Source organism: Jaculus jaculus, chromosome 11 (assembly GCF_020740685.1).
Source record: "Jaculus jaculus isolate mJacJac1 chromosome 11, mJacJac1.mat.Y.cur, whole genome shotgun sequence".
Classification (NCBI taxonomy): Eukaryota; Metazoa; Chordata; class Mammalia; order Rodentia; family Dipodidae; genus Jaculus; species Jaculus jaculus.
In genome coordinates this window covers 97,345,327-97,368,316 of record NC_059112.1, presented here as the reverse complement: position 1 = coordinate 97,368,316, position 22,990 = coordinate 97,345,327, and the positions used below count along the sequence as shown (strand labels likewise).

Genomic DNA, 22,990 nt, shown 5'->3' with positions numbered 1-22,990 from the left:
AACATCCCTGATTCCTTTGTGGTAAGGCCATCTGAAGCGCCTTCACCTAGCTGTTTTGAAATGCACATGCTGTAATTATTAACCATAGCTACCTTACTATGAACAAGAACACCAGGACTCCCCCAACCATACCAGCCAGCAGCAGGCACTTCCGTATCCAACTTCAACTTCTACATAAGAAAATTGGAGTTCGGACTGGAGAGATAGCTTAGCTGTTAAGCGCTTGCCTGTGAAGCCTAAGGACCCCGGTTCAAGGCTTGATTCCGCAGGACCCACGTTAGCCAGATGCACAAGGGGGCGCACGCATCTGGAATTTGTCTGCAGAGGCTGGAAGCCCTGGTGTGCTCATTCTCTCTCTCTCTCTGTCTGCCTCTTTCTTTGTCACTCTCAGATAAATAAATAAATAAAAACCAAAACTAAAAATTTTAAAAAGGAAAAGAAAAGTGGAGCTCTAGGAGGTGAAATAACTTAACTAAAGTCACACAGCTACAAATGATGTGATAGGAGAAGCGGACCCTGCAGGCATTAGTCCAGCCTTTGATCCATGCTATAGTGTCTCTGGGCGTTTGGCTTCAGACCTCTGCTGCCTCCTAAATAAGATGTCCAGCAAATGCCATACACCAACCACCAGCCACTCCAGTGACCAGGCACTCGGACATTAGACACGCTGCACAGAGGCCTGCTCAGCAGGAGTGCAAACTTTTTCTCCTTCCCGCAGGCCTCACAAGCCCCTGCGACTCCCGCTGTTTGAGTTATGTGTTATTGCTCCCGGGGGACGGATTTATCCTGCTTTTACTCACTTCTGTGGCACGAGTTCTGCCCACTTAGTGCTTTTGGCTTTATATATCATTATCACATGCTCTGTTATCCTATAGTACACAGTTTAGCCCTTATTGCTTTAATTCCTCTCCTGGCGTTCTTGCCAGGGGACAACAAGGGAAAGCAAGTTGGCCTTGGGAAGGAAGGGACTGGAAATGCCATCCCGTCCTTGCAGAAGAGAATGTGCCCTCCTGCTGGGGCGGGGGTGGGGGGTTGGGGGGAAGGGGGAGTATCTGCTTCGTCTTCATCTCCTGGTGGGGAGAAGAGCAAGGGCTTCACCGTTCTGATCCCAGCTATCAGCTTCCAAGTGACAACAAGAATATTAATAAGACGATCAGCTAATACTTCTCTAACACGCCGTGCATCCTGGGCACTCTGCCAAGAAGCTTGTGCTCATGACTGCACTCAGAGCCTCTCGGCGCCTTTAAGAAGTGGATGCTGTTTTCTCTCCATTTTCCAGATGAGGAAATCACGGTCAACAGCCTTGAAGAAACTCTCCCACCCAACTGAGAGGACTTGACCCAGACGTGGTTCTTCCACAGCGGATCCTCAGCTTTTAGACTCGGCTGTGCTCCCTCCCCTCATGGGCATGCTCTCGTCTCTGGTGCATGAGCCTAATTATGTTCATTTATACTGGCTTGGGAACTTGCTTGTCACCTGCCATCTCCACAGTGACCTCATAAAGGTGTTTCTCTTCCTCCTCCGTGCTCAGCCCTGAAGAAAGCCAGCACTTCGCGTGCACACCTGGAGAGCTGTGCGCAGACGACGGAGAATCAGAGTCCTCACCGGCTTCACCAACGGAACCCCCAGAGCCAGGAAGTTTCCAGTGTTATCCCCCAGAGTCACAAAGAAAAAGAGGGATCAAAGAAAGCTCAGTACTCCCATCCCCCGCCCCAAACACACACCCACTTTCACAAAAAAGCCTCAATGTTTATTTCCTCTGCATGTGGCTGAGCCCCAGTGTAAGATTTTAATTGAAGGATTCAAGAAGATTAAGAGCAAAAAGGAAAAAAAAAAAAAAAAAAGAAAGTACTGATTTTCTTTTAGCTTTCTTGAAATACCCAAGAGAAATTAATTGCTCATTTGTCATCCTAGATGAGATACTCTAAAGATCTTGGGGCAACTTAGAGATAGCGGAAAATTAACATCTGGCTAAGAGACTCTTAGGAGGCCTGACCAATGTCTTGGCTGTGTTGGGACATCAATGGTAGAAAATATTTTGGTTTAAATGTGCTGAGAGAAAGATCTGATGTAGTCAGTTTGATGTCACTATACCACATGCTTGAGACAATCAACTTAGAAAGGGAAAAGGTCATGGGGGGGGTCACAGTTTTGGAGGTGTTAGTCCATGGTCAGTTGATCTTGTTGCTTTGGGTGAGGCAAATGCATCACAGCTGCTTACCTCCTGGCTGAGAAGTGAATTGTGAAAGAGGCTAGATCCTTTTCCGAGCATGCTCTGGTGAGGTGAAGACTTCACAGTGAGCTCCACCTCCCTACAGGGCTGCTCTGGGATACAGGCCTCGAACCACAGCCTTGACGAACACATGAAATCCAAGCTATAGTGATATCCTTACTGAGCTCTTGAAAACCGAGATGAACCCCCTTCTCAGGTCCTCTTTCCTTCCCAATACCTTGCCCAAATGCTGACGTGATATGACAAGGAGTTAGAACGATTATATGTAAGTCAACAGCCCTATTATTTGACTTTCTGGGGGGAAAGAAATGCTAACATTTAAAAAAAAATTTTTTTTGTTTATTTTCATTTATATATTTTGACAGTGACAGGCAGAGAAAGAGAAAGAAAGGGCACGGCAGGGCCTCCAGCCACTGCAAACGAATTCCAGACGCGTGTGCCCCCTTGTGCATCTGGCTAACGTGGAACTGGGGTCCTTAGGCTTCACAGGCAAGTGTTTAACCACTAAGCCATCTCTCCAGCCCAAGAAATGCTAACTTTTTAAAAATAGTTTTTATTTGTTTTCAAATAGAGAGAGAGAGAGAGAGAGAGAGAGAGAGAGAGAGAGAGAGAGAATGAGTATGGGTGTACCAGCACCTACTGCTGCTACAAACGAACTCCAGATGTATGTGCCACTTTGTGCATCTGGTTTTACGTGGTTACTGGGGAATCCAACCCAGGCCTGTAGGATTTACAAGCAAGCACTCTTAGCTGCTGAACCATCTCCCCAGCCCCTACTACTGAATTTTTAATTTAATATTTTACATTTTCCAACCAGGCCATAGCAAGATGTCTTAAGTGTCCAGATCATACACCAAAAATCATGATCATACATCCTTCACTCTTTATGCTCTCGCAGCGTGGACCCAAGAAAGGGGGTGATGACAATGGTCGCAGAACAGGGGGTACCTATTGTTTTCTTGTTCCTGCCCCTTTCCCGCTCTGGGTGGGGATAATGCAGCTGCCAATCAAATCATATCTCCATGGCTGGCAGGGCAAGTGACATGAGAAAGCCAGTCAGATTCTCCCATTCTCAGCTCTGTGGAGCATGAATGGAGTTGAAGAGGGATCAGGAGACAGTAACCCTAGACAACATTCCAAATATGTTGCCAGTGTCCCTACAGGGTTCCTGATATGAACATCCTTGAAGACATTTCATTTATCAGTCTCCCTGTGTTTTTCTCACAAATGAATGATCCATGACTATGATGTAAGAATTGCTTTCTTTTTTTTAAGAAAAAAAAAGACTTTTTTTTTTTTTCCCTGTGGTTTGCTGTGATCCAAATGGATAAAAATTGACTTCAAGCAAAGGTGTCTCTAGTTAGATCACTCCCAGATCCATTACCTGGGTATCCAAAGATACAACTACCTACCTCTTGAGCTATTTAAAGTTCTCTGGCTTAATAAAACACAAGCTATTAAGAAAGAAAGCAAAATTTGAGGAACTTGCTATTCCCTGCAGAATTCATCACTAATTGAGTCTTTATTTCAAGTCCATGTGGATTAGATAGCTACTGCTGCATAACAATCCACCCCAAATTTCAGTGGTTTAAAACAGGGGGGCATTCTGCTGCACAAAGCCAGTCACAAAGCCAGCCCAAATTCTATGGAACCTCTGACTCAAGTGGTAGAGAACAATTGTGTTTTGAATAGGAAATGTCCTTACTGGCTGATGTTTTTGAATGTTTGGCATTCATCTCTTTATTGCTGGGACGAACAGCTGACCAGAAGCAGCTTATGGGAGGAAAGGGTTTACTTCAGACTTACAGCTTTTAGGGGAAGGTGAAAGAAGCCGTCTCACTTCTCATCCGTACCCACAGCAGAGGGAACAGCGAGCACCAGCTGCCACAGCTGACTCTGAACACACAAGACCCTTCTCCAGCAGAACTCTGTCTGCTGGAGGCTAAGTAGGGAATTTAATCTTAAATACCCATGGTCTTGGGAACGTTGCATTTAAACTACCCCAGAATGCCTACACCCCCCAGCAGGCACCATTGTTTGGGGAATCTGTGGAACATTTTAAGAGTGGAGCTTAGCTGGTGGCCATTGGCCCTTGTGGACAGGCATCTGGTTACTGCATTGCCCTCTCTGCTGCTTCATCCACTGAGATGTGAACAGCCTCCAGCACACATTGCTGCTGCTATGAACTGACTTGTTGCACCATGGCTTCCCTGCCTCAGTGGACTGAAGCTAAGAGCCAAAATAAAGCCTCCTCCTCCCTGAAATTGTTTCAGTCAGGCACTGTAGTCACACAACACACAAGTATATATATATATATGTATATATATATATGTATATGTCTAGGAATCCACCCATAAATTGAGAGCATGAGTTCTAAAGTTATGTGCAATGGCCACAAGGTTTGGGGAGGGGGAAAGTCAAAGCTGTGTATGCCAGTAATCTACATACCAGGATAATCTAGCTAAGCCACATAATGACCGAGAGACAATTGCTACTCAAAGGCATGCGTTGTTTAAGAATGACTTATCTTCCTGGAGTCTATTGGTATCATAGACAGGATGATTCTCTGTTTGGAGAAAGAAGGGCTGTCTGGTGCATTGCAACATATATAACAGTTTCCCTGGCCTTGCCCCTCTATATGCCAATATTACCAACACCCAGCCCTGTGAGGACAAACAAAAAAGATGGGCTGGAGGAATGTCTTAGCGGTTAAGGCATTTGCCTGCAAAGCCAACGGACCCAGGTTCAATTCCCCAGGACCCACATTAGCCAAATGCACAAGGGTGCGGCACACACATCTGGAGTTCGTTTGCAATGGCTAGAGGCCCTGGCATGCCCATTCTCTCTCTCTCCCCTCTTTCTCTGTCAAATAAATAAATAAATAAAAATATTTAAAACAAATGTCTGCAGACATTGTCCAATGTCCCGTAGGGTGAGATGCCTCACCTCAAGGCACATACAGCTCTGGAACTGCGATGACAATTTCCACACACTCTTCCATCCCATCCTGAAGACTAAGAAAAAATAGCTGCTGACTGCAAAGGCTGGGTGACTTGATTGTCACTGTCCCCTGAAGGTGACAAAAGCAGCTCGTGTCTCTCTCCTCTTAATCTTTATTTGTCCTGCCTTGCTTCTCCAAGGACTGGAACTTTCAGATGGGATTCCACGGAGCCCCCCTTCCTCTGTCCCTCATGCTGCCAATACGATCCGGCTCTCGCTATCAGGAAACATTCACCCTACAAGCTCGAAGTGGCCCGTTTTCAATCTCAGTTAACATTTACAGAGGTTTCTTCCACTTGCCGGCCGCCCTGGCTGTGCACAAAAGCATTCGCTGTTTCCTTCCCTGGGTATTTTTCATCCTGTGTCAATTAACATGACGAAAGGAATCTAATAATGATGTATGGGCCATGCTGGTACAGCTGGTGGATGGCCCTCAGAGGCGGGTAGGCTGTTTAATGGAGTCCAGGCTCAGTACTGGACCTGTGTTCCCCAGGCTGCAACTCTTTCCTAGGTACAATTTGACCTCCCACACTCTCAGGAAAAAGAAAATGAGTTTTTTTTTTTTTTTGTTTTTTTTTTTTTGCATTGCAAGAGGTCAGGGCTGAAAAAAAAGTCTCACCAAGATTACAATCCAACCCAAATGTTCTGAGAGGAGTTCATCTCCTCATCCAAGGAGAGCCAACTCACAAATCAAATGTAAAACCTTTATTATCTGATCCCTAGTCTAAGACTCCTTCTCACATCTTTTCTTTTAAAACATACTTTTTTCACTTCAGTTTTGTTCCCAGTCACCTTATTCTTCCTTGACACTTCCTAAGTATTCATTCAACTTTATATATGCAAAGCTCTGGGTTGGGAGATTATGTCCACTCCTGCAAGAATCTGAACTTCAAATTCCTGGACAGAGACGCGAGGGGAGAGGAGGAGGAGAGGCAAAGACAGGTGACAGCCTTGACATCACTGACAGCAAGTCAGAACTTGCCTAGCCCAAGAGCAGAGCGAGTTACTCCATTGTGAACGTGGGCAGGACTTTTGCCCTCCGCAGATGCTACTGAAGACGAAATCCATCTTCAGACCTTGGCCAGCGTGACAGGAAAGGCCTGGGCGCTAGACATTGACCCTGTATTTCTGCAGCTAGCTCAAGGACAGGAAATTTGATAAATTCAGAAACAGCGTCACCTGGTGGTCATGTGGCAGAACCAGCCAGCTACTCTGCATCTATTTTTCTCAGCGCCTGTAGATGGATTCTAAAAAGTGTGCTGGTTGTGCTCATTTATGTAAAACAGAAAGACTAGAAATATTTACTGATATGGCATAAGAAAGATTTTCCAAAACATTCAAAAGTTATTCTTGCATGATTCATTTCAAGTGATATGTTTTCTTCTCTGCATATCTATCATTTGATTAAAAAACAAACAAACAATGAATACAGGGGTTGGGCAGATAATTCAGTTGTCAAAGGCACTGGCTTGCAAATCCTTCTGGCCCAGGTTCAGCTCCCTAGCAGCCATGTAAAGCCAGACAAGACTCTGGTGTGTGTGTACACACGCACATGCAAGTAAATAAAACATTAAAGCAAAACAATTGATTTTAACCAATAAAATACAAAAAAAATCATATTAATTCTAAAGGGGAAAATAAATCAGAAGATACTGCAGGTTATCTCAACCCACAACAAATCAGGCTGTTCCTTTGTGCTGTTTTTAATGAGAATAAAAGCACATCAAAATGAGACTCAAGAACATTCCTGGGAAATAAAAATGGGAATAAATGTTAAAGGAAGACAAGAATAATAGATGACCACTGAAACAAATAAGCATCTTGTACATATACAACTCCAAACAATTGACAAAGTCCTTTAAAGTTCCATTCACGTGGGAGACACTCAGATCCAGGGCATGGAATCCTGTCTTCAACCTCTATGTGCATCCAAGCTTCATGCTCAAACGTTGTCATTTATTTATTGTGATAATGAAACACCGAAATTGGCTGGACATTGTTTCGATGTGAGACATCATGCCAAGAATTTCAAATGAGCTACCTGTTTCATCTTCACAATGACCCCGTGGAGTAGCTATTCTTTTTTCTTATCCTTCTCAGTCTTTTTATAAATTCAATTCTTTGATTAAAATTAGAAAAATACCTAGGGTTTGGGGTTCAAGGATTAGCTATTCTTATGGTCCACATTAAATAGATATGACTGTTTCTCAGAGAGCAGACATAACACCAGTCATTCAAGAGACACATGATATCAACATTATATTGATATGGCTTTTTATGCCTCAGTATCAATATGGTGGTGCCTTGGGAAGTGAACAGAGATGACTGACATGGAGGGGGAAGTACACAGCCCAAAGATTATTCTAAATCTACTCAAAGGAACTTTTATAATCACCTTCAATATACTACATTACGTGGTGGATGTTACAGTAGAAAGGCATATTATCTACCACTACCTATCCATAATTATTTATGCTTTTACTTTCTGTGTTATCTGCCCCCCAATGGTAAACTTTGGTTGGAAATATTACATAGAAAATTCTAGAAATTAAGACCACAATAGTGTTCTGAATTTCGTACCATTCAGAATAGCACAAAGAAATAGCAAACTATCCTGCTCGCTCTCATCTGAGGTGTGCCCCCTCATTCTTCCAGAGTACACCATCCACCTGCCTGACACAGTGTCCTTTCTTGTTATCAAATCAACCATCACAGCCTTTTTAACTTAATAAAAACCTCAAGGTGTAAGAGTAGAGGTGCCCGAAATTCACATATGCCAGGGGGAAGTTGTAAAGTGTTGAAGTGAAAAGGTAAAATTGTTCTACTAAATAAAGACAGGAGAAAAAAAAAAAAGTTTGCCAAAGTTGCTAAGATCTGCAATAAGTGGCTGGAGCTGGTCTCTAACTGGGCCTGATTGATAAGTTAGTTTTTCATAGGTATGAAAGTAGAGGAAATATCACAGGGTACCTGTGTGGCTTCAATCACCCACTGGGAATGTTGGGATGTATACAAGGGAGGCCTTCCGAAGGGTCCCAGCAGATCTTTGAGGTCACAGGGAAGGAGCTGCCACTGCCTCCAGCCTGCAGGGATGAGATCAGAGAATGGTGTCCAGGAGCCGGAGAAGGGCCACACAGACGGGAGCAGACTTTTGGAGGTACACAATGAACCTGGAGTCATCTCTCAGCTAGGGGGCCAAGCAGGACTGAATGCTACAAACTGTCTCCCCTAAGCTTTCTCCTCTCTCCTCCTGTCAGTAACCCTCAGTCAGAGTTCATATAGCTCAGTCCTCAGGGACAGATCAAGGTGGCCATGGCTGGGAGGATATTGTGGCTAACAGATGGCGCAGATGTGGCATGCATGTCGTCAGTAAAGTGGCAATGAAGGCCGGGAAAGGCCATAACACCAGCAAGCGCTCAGAGGATACCCCAGTGGACAAGAATGCCCAAAGCTTCCTTTGTGGGTCTGAATCAGAGGAAACCCAACTGAGCAAGAATGCTGTCCTGTCAGGTGTCCAGCAAGATACCCAAAGCTTCTCTGGTGGGTCTCAGTCTGGCTGCCAGCATTTGCCTGCAAAGCGAAAGGACCTCTGTTCGATTCCCCAGGACCCACCTAAGCCAGATTCACAAGATAGTGCACACGTCTGGAGTTCGTTTACAGTGGCTGGAGGCCCTGGAACACCCATTTTTCTCTCTCACTCTGTGTCTGCCTCATTCTCTCTCAAACAAATACATAAAAATAAAAATAGTTTTTACAGAAAGAAAGAAAGAAATATGATGTAGCAATGCCCAGGGAAGCTCCATTCTCTGCTCAAGTAGCTTGGCTCTCCCATTCCATAGGAAGTCCCTTTGGAGCCCACACACCCTTTTCTTGCAATCTTCCCTCTTGCTTTCCTGTTTGCCTTCATATGACCTCAAGAATCTGTTTGCCAACTGCTCATTATGAATTACTGCACAGCACGTTTTTTATTCTATTCTTTTTTGTGTATTTTTATTTATTTATTTGAGAGCTACAGACAGAGATAGAAAGAGGCAGAGAGAGAGAGAGAGAGACAGAAAGAGAATAGGTGCACCAGGGCCTCTAGCCACTGCAAATGAATTCCAGATGTATGTGCCACCTTGTGCATCTGGCTTACGTGGGTCCCGGGAAACTGAGCCTCGAACCAGGGTCCTTAGGCTTCACAGGCAAGCACTTAACCACTAACCCATCTCTCCAGCACCCAACACAAAGTTTTTAAGTGTGGAAGAACACAAAGAACTTCTAGATGTCTTAGACTTCTGAGGAAATCAAGATCACCAAGGAGAACCCCCCCACACACACACACATGCCCCTTCATATTAGTTTTTTATAAGCTTTCTAGAGCCTCAAATTTCACCATTAAAGATTCATTCCTTTGGCTTAAGGCTTTAATCTTCTATTAAATGTAAATCTCCCTGGCAAGATGATAGTGTTTGGGGAATGAGGTCATACATTAAGCTTTATCTATCACTGACACCTCACTGAGAGCAAGTTGACAGTCTTTTCAAGAGCCAGGTTTAATAGGAGAGAAGGGAGATAAATGTTAGGGTGCTCAGGAACTCAGCAGCAGAGGGAAAGATACTCAAGGAGGTAGGATCAGATGCTAACATTTATTGAGGCATTATGCTAATAAGAAAAAGAAAAATAGCTACCTTTTACTGACTGCTAAAGTGTGTCAGGTTTCATGCTGTGCTTTTTTACATACAGGGGATAATTTATGGGGAGAGCAGCATGTTTGTTCTTGCTGTTCAAATGATCAAGAAGGAACATCCCTGCCTTGTCTTCCTGAGGAGCAACCTCCGCCTTAGTGCTCTGGGGCCTCTCCGTGAGAGAGGGACTGTCTTCTTGCATGTCCCATCTATGAATGTGCTTTGTGAAATAAAATGCCCAACTAAAATGTAAAATGGATCAGCTGGGCATGGTGGTGCATGCCTTTAATCCCAGCACTTGGGAGGTAGAGGTAGTGAGTTTGAGGCCAGCCTGAGACATAGTGAATTCCAGGTCAGTCTGGGCTAGAGCAAGACCCCACCTCAAAATAACAACAACAACAACAAAAGACTCAGGCTGTCTCCACCCTTCAGTGATGTCATGCTCTGGGGGTCATTTTAAACTTGTCCCCTTAGTGGTCAGCCATCATAACACGTACCAAAGAGGAACTTTCTTATAATTGAGACTCCCATTTCCAAACCATGCTCTATCATCTTTTAGGATATGACCATCATGTTCTTGGTCCAAGATGGCATCATTTGCCTTCCCCACAGTAGGAGAGAAGAAAAGGAAAAGAGGAGGTGTCAACTATATATTAAGAAAGCCCCCTCCAGGTAATGCAGAGACTCATCACAGGTCAAAATGCTGAAAAGAGAGCTTAAATCTGGGCTGACATCTCCCTTTGGAGCTTCCTACCTCCAAGCTTCTTGTGACGTCAGATGAAATGTTTCTCTTGTGATCTGAGCCAGGGGGCATATGATCATTCCCCCCAGAATTAAAGGAGCACTGTGGAAGGATAAGACTGTGAGGATGGGGAAGAGTTCTGTGGAACTCTGGCACCCAGACATGACGACACCATTGAACTCATGAACTCCCAACTGCGATTTTTTTGCACAAGATCTGCACCTGATGGAGCCGACCAAAATTGTGTTATGAACAGGGGAGGGGCTCACATGGCCAAATCCCTCTCTGAGGAGGTAACGGTTGCTGAAGAGGGAGAATTAACCTCTTTTGTGGTGCACCCACTGGTAAGTGGTGGGAATAATGAGGGATACTGGGACTGGAGAGGTAGCTCAGGCGTTAAGGTGCTTGCCTGAAAAGTGTAAGGACATGAGTTCAATTCTCCACTACCCATGTACAGCCAGATACACAAGGTGACTAGTGCATCTGCAGTTCTTTTGCAGTGACTAGAAACCCTGGTCCGCCCCTTCTCTCCCTCCTTCTCCCTCTCTCTCTCTCCCTTTTACTCTTCAAATAAATAAATAAATAAAACATTAAAACAATGTACTGTGGGACTAAGGGGATAAGGAAAGAAGGTTAATATGGGGTACATACGATCAAAATGCAATATACATGTATCTTTTTTTTTTTTAAGAAGAAGAAAAAGAAGCCACCCACACTCTCTACCTAGTTCCCTTTGGAGAGAATTCAGCTCCATGGTTATCCCCAGCTGCAAGGCAGACTGTTAAATGTCAGCTTTATTCTTGGCATTTCCTGTGAAGCTAAAAATTCCATAGGCACTGGAGAAGGAGGAACATACAGGAGGCATGTAGAGTCTCCACCAAAGGGTCAGATAAAGCTCAATTCTAATTCATACCGAAGACGACTGAGATGTGTTTGAAGTGGGGGAAGCTCACTCACAGGAAGGAAAAATGGGCTAGGAGGGAGGAAAAAGGGATGGGCAGAACTTTCCTCTCCAGGACAAACAGGGGTGAGGAGGGTTGCAGCTTTCGTAGAGAGGGAGTACCCATATTCACATAACTGGATACCTGAGACAAGGCACCGGGACTTACGCAGCTCAGGTAAAGAAATCTGTGGTCAGACCCCCAGCTAGAAATGGAGCAGCAGTTAGGAGCATCCCCAGGTCTGCTGAGAAGGCAAAGGTTTGGAAGCCCAACAGGAGAGCATCAGTCCCAGCATGGGGCGGAAAGGGCGCTGGCATCTCCGCATGCCTGAGGACTGGCATGCAGGACCCTCCACTTTAAAATCACTGCATATGCTACCTGGACTGTGGGTGTCTTTGGGGAATTGGCAGGAGATGCCCCTAAAACATCCCTATAATTTGATTTCTCAACACTCAACTTAATGGCAGCCTAGAGCCAGATTTAATTTGATTTAAAACAAGTAAATGATTTTGGCATTCCTTGCATCAGAATGCTGCAGAGCAAAGTCGCAGCCACTCATTTTCGCGACTGTGAACGACCGCAGCCCTCCTCAGAGGTGGGAGGTGGTTGTCATTTTCCTCACATCAGAGGAGGAGGCTGAGGTTTTGGGAAGGTGACCACTTAGGCAGAACCAAATGGCTTCATAGGACCGAGATTCATATCCAACTCTGTGCAGCCCTATAGGGAAAACTTGTGCCCTGTACTGTGTCGAAGGAGGAGAAACAAAGTCACACAAAGAGAAGTTCCCCTCCCCACAACACTGTCGGTAGCCAGGAGAAATTTTCACTTCAGGAGAGGGAGTAGATGTGGGCAAGTTACACCAATGGATCATTCACTTATTCGTTTCCTAGATGTGAACCTGTGCCCTTATGTGAGCGTGGATGTGTGCGCACACACACATCCACACGCACACTCCTGAACTGCAAAGATAAGAAGTCAGACCTTATATAAGTTCTGCACTAGCAAGGTGCAGTAACAGGAAGGCCAGGCATCACTTTTTAGAGCCCCTTCCAAAAGTCCCCCCAAAGACCTTTCTCAGTAACGGGCACCATGGGCAGCGGGAGCACAGGTTTGTGGAACATCTGGTCACTTCCCCGAAACCCTCGCAAAAGGCAGACTCTCCAGGAAGCAGGGGTGGAACTATACACTTTTACTTTGCCCAGTCCAAGGCTAACAAGCTGGCCATTTGTACACATCCAAGGTGTGATGGCAAGGGACCATAGCAAAATGCCTGGGAGGGCACATGGACTTCCCAGACTCTGTGGCAGGAAAGGTACTTTGCTCTGCAACATCTGCCACATTGGAAAGGCCAATAGCGAGACCTAAGCTGCCAGACTGCTTAGACAATCAGTGAGCTCACATTCTGGAGGCCAGCATTATGCAAATTGACCAGTGGCGTTCCAAAATGTACGTGACATCTCCATGTTATTTTCCCAAATAAATGGATTTTTCACTGTTGTGTGAAAATGCAGATGCTCTTTCTCCCCAACAATGTTTGCCTCTGACAGTCAGATTCTGCTGTTCTCTACCACACACCAGGGATGCTCTGTATACTGGAACCTTCATGTACCGTTCTTCCTACAGCGTCTCCAAAGATTATATCTCGATTTCTTCCCATATTCCTGAGTGCAGCTGAGTCCTTGCGATAGTTTATATTAATTTCCAAGTTGACAGCACCAGAATCACTGGTGAGAGATGATCTTGATGAAGGTGGGAAGACTCATCATCACTGTGGGCCTATCATGCCATGGGCTGGGGTCCTGGCCTGTATGAGAAGGAGAGAGCAGCCGGAGCAGCACTGTCCATCTTCTCTGCCTCCTCACTGTGGGCTGGATGTGAGCAGCTGCTCAAGATCCTGCAGTCCCGCCTTCCCTACCACAAAGGAATAGAAACTGGAACTACGAGCTGAAATAAACCCTTCCACCCTTGAAATTATTTTTTGCAGATAAAATGCCAAGTTTATTATTTTGATACAGAGGACTCAAATTTTTCGAAGACTATGTACTTTGAATTATACAGTCTTATCCTCCTGCAAGAAATACAAAAAAAATACAGTTCCCTTATCTCCCTCTTTCTCCCCCCCCCAAATTCTTGTGTACTAAAACTTAGCAAGAATATTAATGTCAAATAAAAATGAAATATTTTAAAAAATAGGGGTGGGGGGATGGCTTAGTGGTTAAAGTGCTTGCCTGCAAAGCCAAAGGACCCAGGTTTGATTCTCCAGGACCCCTGTAAACCAGATGCACAAGGGTATGCATGCATCTGGAGTTTGTCTGCAGTGGCTAGAAGCCCTGGTGTGCCCATTCTTTCTCTCTGTCTCTCCCCCTGCTTATTTCTGTATCTCTCTTTCAAATAAGTAGATAAAACTAAAATATTAGAAAAGAATATTAATGTCAAGCCTGCAAGGTGTTACTAGGCATCCACCCTAATCTTGAGCCATAAAAAGTAGACAGAGGGTGATTTAGCATTAACCTTGGCCTGCACATATTCTTAAAGTTCACAAGAAGAATACATGTGTTTTCCCACCTGCCAACATGGCCATGCATTACTATTTCCTTGTCTATGAAGAGGTTGGGATCCCCTTCAAAAAAATGCCTTAGACATAGTCACGAAGATGCATGACTTTCTTGAATTTATTTATTTATTATATTTATTTATTTATTTACTTAAGAAAGAGAAAGAGGCAGAGGGGGGGGGCATTCAGGGGAGAATGGGCACACCAGGACATCCAGGCACTGCAAATGAACTCCAGCTGCATGCGCCTCCTTGTGCACCTGGCTTATATGGGTCCTGGAGAGCCGAACTGGGATCCTTTGGCTTTTCAGACAAATACCTTCACCACTGTCATCTCTCCAGCCCCTTGATTTAAAAATAGTACTTTCATAATATGACACAAGTACAACTTCAGTCAGATTCATATGTTTTTCTGTTGTTGGCTGCACAAAGCTCTACCTCCACTGAACCCTTCAGATGTTCTCTCAAGATCACTATGCTGCATGCTCTGCTGATCATGAACCAACCTGCATAGCATGATCTCAGTCATGAGATTTGTTCTTGGCAGGTAAGACCTTAGGAGTGGTTTTAGATCTCAGCCCAGATTTATTAAATCTATAAGAACTCGATTATCTCCTAATCTGACCTAAGTCTTTGAACCTAGGTAAGATTCCTAGAAGATGTAACCTACTTGGGGTTTCTGGAAAGCAAATCAGTGTGAACAATGGATGTCCTACTGCACGCACCACAACCATACCATAAGAAGGGAACTTCTGACTCAATGAGCAGCATGTAACCAGTTAATTAAAGATTAGCCAGGTATAGGGGCTCACACCTGTGATCCTAGCACATGGGAAGCTGAGTCGGGATCTCTGTGTGCTCAAAGCCAGCGTGGGCGGCACAAACAAAATAGACATCAGAAGGATGTAACGCTTCCACACGGAGGACATTCGGCAGAAATTTTAAGACAACTTTTAAGACACAGTTTACATAAAGCTGGGTGTGGTAGTGGCTTTTGCTTTTAGTCCCAGCACTCAGAAAGCTGAGGTGGGATTGCTGAGTTCAAGGCCAAGCCTGAAGCTACAAAGTGAGTCCCACGTCAGCCTGCATTAGATTAGAACCGTGATTCAGACTCTTGAGAATGAAGTATCATACCAACGTGGCTGTTCTAAGTTATGTTTCATGATTCTTATGCATGAATCGGTTTGACAAGACTGCAAAATCAACGACAGTATTAATTGTTATTGTCCTGTAGTTCTAGACACAGCATACAAAGTAAGGGCTCTACCAATTAGCTATGTCCCTAGTCCCTCAACCTTTGAGTTGCTGGGTCAGTCACTAAGATTTCACCATAATAGCCCAAGCTGAACTGGAACTACCGGAGAGATTGTTTTGCCTCCTCCCAAGTGGCTGGGACATAACCACACTCAGGTCCTAAAATGAATCTTAAATTTATTAGAAGTATTAGACAGTGTTCCCTGGTACCCAGTTAATCCAAAAGTAGCCTCTCTTGGAATGAATGCTAACACATTAGGTACAAGTTAGTTGTATTTGATCAAAAAAAATAAAATCTAAGTAAACCTTTATCACTGCTGCATGTGTTTAAAAAAAGAAAAACAAAACTTTTCTTTTACCACAGTTATACAAACAGTCAAAGTCTGCCCACTTCAAAATAAAGGTGTCTGCGCTTTGAGGATTTTGTTATCTTTAAAAAATATTTATTTATGAGAGAGAGAGGAAGAGGCAGAAAGAGAGAATAGGCATGCCAGGGCCTCTAGCCACTGCAAACAAACTCTAGATGCATGGGCCACTCTGCTTGTGTGGTTTCATGTGGGTACTGGAGAATCAAACCGGGGTCCTTAGGCAAGCACCTTAACTGCTAGGCTGTCTCTCCAGCCCTTGTCATCTTTTAATCTCAAAGTTTCATGTACATAAAAGAGCTGCAAAGCCAACCTCTGTAATATGCTGGTTAAAAAAAAAACCTGGTAAAAAGATATTTAAATGTCAAAGTAGCACTGACTATTAAAAATGAGATAAGCTATTAACAATATTCAAGTAATTTTAATTTTCAAATATTAATCTGAATCATCTTTCAGATATTTTCTCATCTCTGGTGTACCATTTCTACTGAACCATGGAATTTATATTTCTATCACAACTTTATACTAAGATTTAATTTGCTACGTATGTTGCCCTTATTTCTTCATTTAGCAATGGTTAGCTTCTGCTATATAGACTCAGCCCTTAACAGTCTATACTTAAGTTTTGGGTGAGAAATTATTTTCCACATGAATTCCTTTAACAAAAAGCATGGCATAGTATATTCTTAAAATCATAGAGGTTATTCTATAAACTTTGGTAAATAGAGAGACATCACAGAAATATATTGAAGTGATTTTATTTAGTAAAGTTATTATGTGTTGGTTGAAAAAGAGGGTTAACATTAATGTCACTGAAATTAGTGTGACTATAACAATATTTAAATTTTTTTAAGAATTTAACTTCTTCATCCTTACTAGGCCAGGAATAAAACATCCTTTCAGAAGAAAGTTTCGGTGCAGGAATGACAGCTTTCCTAATTTGTCCAATTTTTATTCTGCTTCAGGCTTCTATTTTTAAGATTTTTTGTTTATTTATTTACTTATTTGAGAGAGACAGACAGAGAGAGAAAGAGAGAGAGAGAGAGAGAGAGAGAGAGAGAGAGAGAGAGAGAGAGAATGGTCCACCAGGACCTCTAGCCACTGGAAACAAACTCCAGATGCACACACCACTTTGTGCACCTGGCTTGCGTGGGTATCGAGGAATACAGCCTTGAACTGGTACCCTTAGGCTTCACAGGCAAGCGCTTAACCACTAAGCCATCACTCCAACCTTCAGTTTTCTTTCAATACTTTTCTCACTCAAGAATATATTTCCACAGGCTGGACTTCAGGAAGTGGCCTTTGTTTCAACATCTGCACTCACTGGTGGACATCAGCAACTTTTTCAAGAAGCTTAAGTAGAGATTCTTCTTGTGAAGATGTGGTCAGAGTCATCAACTCAAACTACTGCTCTCTTCCTCCCCTCACTCTTTAAGTCTGTGGGCTATATTCTTGATTAATCAGGTTGCCAACATCACTGAGAGTTGCTAGGAAAAACTTCTTTATCTGTTTTAAGTTCCTTAAAATAATGGGGAACCACTTCCTTAGCACCTTGGACCATTTTCTCAGAGTGAGACTTCTGTTCTTCTAGCTATTCAATGAGATGAGTGATATCTGCCCAGTGTGAGTCAGTTAACTGTTTAAGCAATTTTTGAGGTGTGTCCTTATGACCACGTTGTTGACCACATACAATGACCACAAACTATTTGTTTTACCCTAGTAGACAATAAAAAATGTGTTGGTTTCCTGTAATATTCAAGGCACGTGACAATATCTGGATCATCTTCTTGCTAATACTTTTCAATGATTGCTCATAATGCAAAGTTCACAGGTAAAGATTTGATAATGGTTGAAGCAATTCCGCAGCTCAGACATTTCAGTGGAAGCTGCAAAGCTCTCCATATATAATAGTTACCAGGTGCCTGAAGAACATTTTCCATATAATTTCTACAAAATGTATGAGAGCATGGTAGTACATGAGGATCTTTAAAAATACTATAACAAATGAGACATGTTAATTCACCTTCAAAATTGTGCGTTTTCCTAGTTTGTCAGTCTCCTGATTTAGATGCTGAAAATACTTTGTCCTTTCCAGCTTTCCCTGATTTTTTTTGTTTTTTTGTTGGAATGGAGAGGTGGCTCCACAGCAAGTAGCCTCCAGGAAGATGATGAGAGTCCCTGGCTTGGCTGAAGTTTTCAGGTGCCCCACAGGGGTGGAACTTCCTAAAATGATTATTTTCCCCCAGGGATTTTGTCCCAACAACAAGAAAGTAACTGATACACTCCTAACACATTGATTAAGTTATGTCTTTACTACATTAAAAGTTTCAGGGGCTTGGGAGATAGCTCACTTGGTAAGTAAAGTGCTTTCATCACAAGCATGAGGACCTGAGTTCAATCCTTCGTACTGCATAAACGCCAGGCATGACAGTGTGCTTGCGCAATCCCAGCGCTGGGGAGGTGGAAACAGGCAGATCCCTGGAGCTCACTGTTCAGCCAGTCTTGCCTGATTGGCGATCTCCAGACCAATGGAAGGCCCTATCTCTAGGGAGGTCGACAGTACTTGAGGATTTGCTTACGGTTGTCTTCTGACTTGCGCACGTACTCATGCACAGATATCTGCACACGTATGTCCACCCACACATACACAAACTCACATACACACATGCATAAACACACACACACACACACACACACACACTGAGGTTCCAAATCCTTGGAAGAAGAGAACAACTTTGACTGAACCAGCAAACGTGAACCATATTATTCATATTCATTAGCCTAAAGTAGGCAAGAGTCAAGCACAGAGTCAGCCACTAAGGATTCGTGTTCTACCCTCACTCTCGCCATATCCTTTTCCCATTTGCATTGGTTCCTGGCTTTCTTTCCCCATCTGCTCACCTTCCCTATGCCATGGCGAGTGTTTGTCCAAGCTCTCTGAAGAAGGAGGTGGTGTGTAAATAAATGCATCCTCCCAAAGTTACTCTTCAAGGGTTATCAATCCAGGACGACGACCACCCATCTCCTCTCCCGTCCTATCAGTCAGTACTGTTCTTCTCACAGTGGAGGCTTGTCAGGCCCCTCCCCCTCTCCCCCGTTGCTCTCACTGCTGCATGGGGAAGTTTTCTCATGGTCCTCCGTCTTCAACCTGCCCTTTCTTCAGTTCCACACTGACGCTGCTGTGATCCACCAGAACTCGATCGCGGCCTCTGCTCTCAGCTCTCTTGCAACCCTGTGTCACCCAAGTACTGGGTGCTTGTCAACATTTGCTTATCAACTTGACAGGACCTAGAATTATTTAGGAGAAAAGCCTCTGGGTGTGTCTGTGAGGGAGTATCCTGCTTATGGTCATAGAGGTATTGGCACTGTCCCATGAGCCGGGATCGCAGACTGAATAAAAAAGCAAAACAGAGCTAAGCTATAAATGTCTGTTTTGTAACTGTGGATGTGATGTGACCGACTGCTTCAGGCTCCTGCCCCAGGCCTTTCCAACCTTGAACTGTGAGCCAATGCAAACCTCTCCACCCATAAGCTCCTTCTTCTCAGGTATTTTGTCACAGTGACAAGAAATGTGACTAATATAGTTTTCCCACACTCTTCCAGTTTGCTGTGAAAAGCACGAGAAGAGATTTCTGACCCAAAGCAACCATCAGCACACCTCTCAGTGAGTGACTGAGTCCCTTTCTGCGTGTGAGTGTGAAAAAGCTGGTGGGATGGGCACTGGGGAGATGTGTTCAGAGCCTCCTCCACCTCTCCTTCCAAAGGGGGTTCATTCCACCTCGCTTTCCAAAGGGGGTTCATTCCACCTCTCCTTCCAAAGGGGGTTCATTCCACCTCGCTTTCCAAAGGGTATTCATTCCACCTCTCTTTCCAAAAGGTGTTCATTCTACCTCTTTCCAAAGGGTATTCATTCCACCTGTTTCCAAAAGATGCTCATTCTACCTCTTTCCAAAGGGTGCTCATTTCACCTCTCCTTCCAAAGGGTGTACATTTCACCTTTCTTTCCAAAAGGCACTCATTTCACCTCTCTTTCCAAAGGGTGTTCATTTCCTAGGAAACTTGTAATAAACTGCCACAGACTGAGGGGCTTCAACATCAGAATTTAATCTCAGAGTTGCAGAACCCAGAAGTCTGACATAGTATGTTACCTTTTTTTCCTGAGACCTCTCTCCCTGGCCCCTATGTGGCCATCTCAGTGTCACCTCATATTTTCCTCCTTCTGGGTGTGTCTGTCAAACTTCCCCTTATTTATAAAGACATCATCATATTGGATTAGTGCCCATCCTTATGACCTCCTTTTAACTTAATTGCCTCTATAAAACACTGTCTCCAAATATAGAAGTAATAGGACTTAGGACTTCAACATATGAATTATTCAGGGAGGGGGCACAATTTATTCCATGATACAGAGTATATTATTATCATTTAAAATGTAATTTTGGGTTATGATGATGGCCTAGTCATTAAAAATGCTTGCCAGCAAAGCCTGTTTTCCCAGGTTCAGTTCTCTAGTACCCCATAAAGCCAGATGCACAAAGGGGTGCATGGGCCTGGAGTTCACTTGCAGCGGCAAGAGGCCCTGGAAGGCTGGAAGGCCCGTTCTCCCTCTCTCTCCCTCTCTCTCCCTCTCTCTCTCTCTCCCTCTCTCTCTCTCTCTGTCTCTCTCTCTCTCTTTCTCATATACACACATAAGTAAAAATATTTTTTAAACAATTTAAAAATGTACTTTCTGCAGTTGGGGAGATGGTGAGTGTATAAAGTGCTTGCTACACAAGCATAAGAACCTGGGTTCAGACCCCGGTATCTATGTAAATACTAGGTGTGAAGGTCTGACCTGCAATTCCAAAGTGAGAGAAGTAGGAATAGAGAATGCCCAGAGCATGTTGACTACCTTGTCTAGTCAATTCTGAGCTTGGGGTTCATAGAACCCCTTTCTCAAAACTAAGGTAGAGAGAGATTGAGGAAAACACTGATATTGACCTCTGTCCCCACACAGACATGCACATACCTCTGCATCCACACAGGCACCCATGTGCATGTGAACATACATACGCACATGCACGCACAACACACACACACACATACCAAAATAAAAATGTAATTTCTTCCTTCCCATCTCACAGTCCCTCAGAAATAGGGAAGATTCCTTTTTGTTGGGAATAGTTGCCAGTCATCTTACCTGATTAAAAAACAAAAAAAATAGAGTGGGGAAGTGAGGGCTAGGTGACACAAGCCCACAGAGGGCTGAGCTAAGAGACAATGCTCAGACATACTGAAGCAACGGCGGAGGAGGATGAAAAATAAAACAAGGGCCTGGTGAGGTGCCTGGGCTGTTAGGTTTTTGTGACTCATTTGGCTTTGAAGAACAAAAGCAAAACAGTTTCATCTCTCCTGTGAGTATCATGTTAAAAATTAACAAGATGATGGTGCACGCCTTTAATCCTAGCCCAGCACTTGGGAGGTGGAGGTAGGAGGATCACTGTGAGTTCGAGGCCACCCTGAGAATGCATAGTGAATTCCAGGTAAGCCTGAGCTAGTGTGAGACCCTACCTCCAAAACCAAAAGACAATAACAACAATGAAAAATTAACAAGATAAATAGAAGGCATATAATTAGGATAACACTTGCTTCCCTTCGGATATTAAATATAGTATATTTGTCTGTGGCCGATCCAGCCAATTGTCCTCACCCACGGATGAGCCACATATAAGCTCTTTAATGAGCACTTTATCTCATACTTGGCACACAGGTCAAATGAAAAATGTTTCTTTAGACACTAGGAACCCATTGTATCTGTCACTTTACTCCTTGCTGTGAGCAAACACCTTGACAAGAAGTAGCTTAAGTGAGGAAAGATTTATTTTGCCTTACAGTTCCAGGACATGGGCTCTATCATGGGAAAGGCATGAGGCTAGCAAGTCGTATTGCATACAGTCAAGAAGACAGAGTAAACAGGAAATGTGACTGGGCTATAAATCCTCAAGGCCTAGTCCTTCCCAAACAGTGCCACCAGCTGGGGACCAAGTGTTCAAACACATGAGCCTAATGGAGACATTTTACGATCAAACCACGACAGCCATCAAGCATATTTTCACAAAGGTGTCACTCCTCCAGTGACACCGTCTCACTGGAATTAACTGGGAAGCTTCCTTCTAGTGTGGTTGGAGCCACACTGTATTGCAAACATATACCTATGAGTCGACCTGCATAAATGTGGGAGTTACTTGAGCCCAGGAGCTGCATCTTATGAATTTACATCCATACCTAACCCAGAACCTGGGGCATAGAGAATGCTGGAACCCAGCAGCTGATTGCCCAGACTTCCTCCCTCTGGAGTTTTAGTCAGTTGGTACCAGGCACTGAGATCACCCAGAATCATTTGCATCCCCGGTTGGGCAGGGATTAGGAGCCTCAAAAGTCTGGGCTTCTGGTTCACTTCATTGACAAGAGAAGATGTGTTCGTCATGTCTGCAACATGGAGACTTACATGCTTGACAGAGGTGAGTTAACAGAACAGGTGCTTGTTCTGACTCTATCATGGCAGGAAAGGCATTGAGGCAAGAGCACGGAGTGAAATCTGTTCACATCTTGGCAGACCAGGCGGAAGACAGTCCTGGAATCGGGACTTAGATGGTAATTTTCAAAGTCTCACACCTAATGATCTACTTCCTCCAATGAGGTCCTAATTCAGTTCCACACCCTTCCAAGAATAGTACCCCACTTCAGATTCAAACCATCACAGTGGTTTAGACTTAGAGTAAAAGCTAGGATCCTGCCATCTCCACTCAGTCAAGCCAGGCTGGACGAGATGCTGAGTGTAAGAGGTCTTGTCTGCAGAAAGAATGGACGCAGATAAATGATTAAACCAGCCAGTGCTTGGCTTTTTCTAGAAAGACCACGAGTTATTTTTCTTTTGAAAAAAAGCTCATAATGATTGTAAAATGTACTGCAATGGAAAGATTTCAGCCAAAAAAAAAAAAAAAAATGCAGTTGTTTCTTAAGACTCTTGGACAAAATTGCATGGGGGAGTCAAGGCAAGCTTTGCTCCTCCATTTTATCTACCAAGTGCTTTTCTAGCAAATACAGGACAATTTGGTAGCTAGTGGAGATCACTCCGACAGCTGTCCCCCTTCACTCTACCTAAGGACAATGTTAAAAAAAAAAAAAAAACAACTATAGAAGCGTGGACTGCTAGAGTGAAGGTGACTAATCTGCCTAAGGACTTAAATATGACTTGG

General features: G+C 43.9%; 1 pseudogene; it reads right to left on the bottom strand.

The window, feature by feature from the left end:
- Nucleotides 1-22,218, bottom strand: part of LOC101604322 — a 30,186-nt pseudogene extending 7,968 nt beyond the window's left edge.
- Between the last annotated feature and the right edge of the window lie 772 nt (nt 22,219-22,990).